Here is a 2629-nt window from a genome sequence, read left to right on the forward strand (position 1 = left end):
TGTATGCTAGGTTCTTCCTTTCCTTGTAGACAGGCGGTTTGGACAACTTCACTTTCTTATGTTTGACTTGGTTGACTTTATCGGTCATGGCAGGAATAAAACAAGACCCAAATTTTAAGTACCCAAAAACTTTGCAATAAGATGTGACTAGACTCAACCAATTTCAAAATGCAAACTACCAAAATTAACCGTGAGTCAAGAAGACCTCACTTAACCTATGCCACTCAATGAAAGGTTACCTCACAATTTCACTCATTTTAGAACTTGTTTAATGTTTTGGCTTTGGTTTTGAATGTTTGAACAAGCACGCTGAACATGCCAACAACCCTAGTAAGGCTATCTCTAGGATGAACAAGGCTTATCTAAAGGGAGTCCTCAATATACACAAGGTACGTGAGGCCCAAATCTGTAGATGAAAGAAAATACTGTTAACATCATAATGTTTTTGACACTTGAGTGCCAACACACTTAATCATATTCCACATTGGATGCCGAGTACATCATGCATGTCGAGTGAAGATCAGTTACTGAGTGAAGAATAAGTGCCGAGCAATACAAGTGCCGAGTAAGTTCAAGTGCCGAGTAAGTTCAAGTGCCGAGTAACATAAAGTGCCGAGTAAGTACAAGTGTCGAGTAACATAAAGTGTCGAGCTGATATAGGTGCCGAGTAACATAGAGGTGCCAAGCACCAGTAACTCAATAATGCCGAGTTGCTAAATTATTTAGGAAATCGAAGATTCGCCAGATCTAAGCCGACAAGGTTGTTATCTAGAAATCTATGAATTAAAAAGAAGATAAGAATGATGAGTTGGTGGCACAGAACACCATGTAGAATGTTTTTAAGATACAACTGGCGAAGTTTCAAGAAGAAAAAAAGATATGGGGTACATACATTGTATCCTACCTAATCAATTTTGAAACCCTAAAATTGAAGAGGGAGAATTGAGCGGTAAAGGCAAATCAGACTTCTATATAAGAAGACAAAACTTCATTGTAAAAATGTAAGAGAGATAAGAGGTATGAGAAGATATACAAGGGTTCGCAAGGAAGTCTATTTTCAGAAGTGAGGATTATCAGATCAAAAAAGGATCCAGATCAGAGAAAGCAGAATAAGTGCTTACAATCAGCAATCAAGGATTGTAATCAGTCAGGTTTATTGTACCTAATACTTTCTAGCAATTGTATTAGAATAAAAATCCTATGATGATAGGTTAGCTTAACAGGTATTTTGATAAATCCTTTAACTAGGTGATAAAATCCTTTAATAGGGTAACACTTCATATTAAGTGTTTAAAAGCCTCTAACCAGGTCACTATTGACACAGTGTAAAGCCTTTAACAGGGCAAACCATCAGAAGTGGTTGAACAATATTGCTGCAGTAATTTTTGTGGGTATCATCCCCACCCTAGTTTTACCTTCTTATTCCTGGACGGTTTTTGGGTTACCAAATTCCAGTGTTAAGTGTTATTGATGCATGTGTCTGGTTTCATGATTATTTGATATACTTACATGCATGCAATTTACTTTTAGTTAAAAGTTTTATTGGCTAAAGTATGATACTTATGATTCACCCCCCCTCTCATAAGTACTCTTTCCATATTTGAATATTCTAACAAATACTGCCACACAGCTAGTGGGAGACGGTAACTCAAATCTCCTCCTTCACTTCCCAAAGGTATAAAGTTCTTTGGGGCTTAGCCAAGAGTGACAATATTCCACTTCCAAGAGAGGTGTCTTTTGATTCACCTCCCAATTTTTATACTCCTCTAGAACACTGGAGTTGAGGTCGTCCCAAGGGGTGATGAAATCCCCAAGTAGGCCTCCTAAAAAAAAAAAAAAACCACTTATTTTTTGTGCACCCAAGATCGCCCAAAGGTGCGAGGGGAGAGAATACATAAGTGGTCTTGGGGTTTAAAAGACACTTGTTCTTTCCTAATGAAGCTTTAAGTTTTCTATCTACTTGAAGAAACTCATGATTAAAACATGCAAAGTTCTTTCCAACTTGAAATAGTGCCAACGTAAATGAAAACGTGGGTTCGTTAACAAGAAAGTAAAGCGAGTGCGTGAAAGTAAAATGCTGAAAATAAAAATGCAAAAAATAAAGTCAATTTACCTTAGGGCATTCAAGAATGTATGACTTCATTTTAAGCACCAAACCCAAATGTGATCTAGCCTAGGCATACATGTCCATTTTAAGCACCAATTCCAAATATTGTCTAGCCTAGGCATACATGTCCATTATCCTTTAAAGCATTCAAGATGGTGTGAATTCTTTTTAAGCACCAAATCCAAATGTGTCTTCTACCCTAAACATTCATGTCCCTTTTAAGCACCAAAGTCCAAATGTTGGCTACTCTACAAATTCATGTCCATTTTAAGCACCAAAGTCCAAATGTTGGCTACTCTGCACATTCATGTCCATTTTAAGCACCAAAGTCCAAATGTTGGCTACTCTACACATTCATGTCCATTTTAAGCACCAAAGTCCAAATGTGGGTTAATCTAAACATTCATGCATTCAAATGGAAATGTTTAATCCATACAAGTCCATTAGCCCTTAAGGTTTAAGTGATAAAAATCACTACAAATCTTCTTTAGTGATGAAAATCACTATTGGTTTTTAAGGTTA

Source organism: Cupressus sempervirens, chromosome 8, assembly GCF_028749045.1.
Source record: "Cupressus sempervirens isolate cs-2001-9-10 chromosome 8, ASM2874904v1, whole genome shotgun sequence".
Lineage (NCBI taxonomy): Eukaryota > Viridiplantae > Streptophyta > Pinopsida > Cupressales > Cupressaceae > Cupressus > Cupressus sempervirens.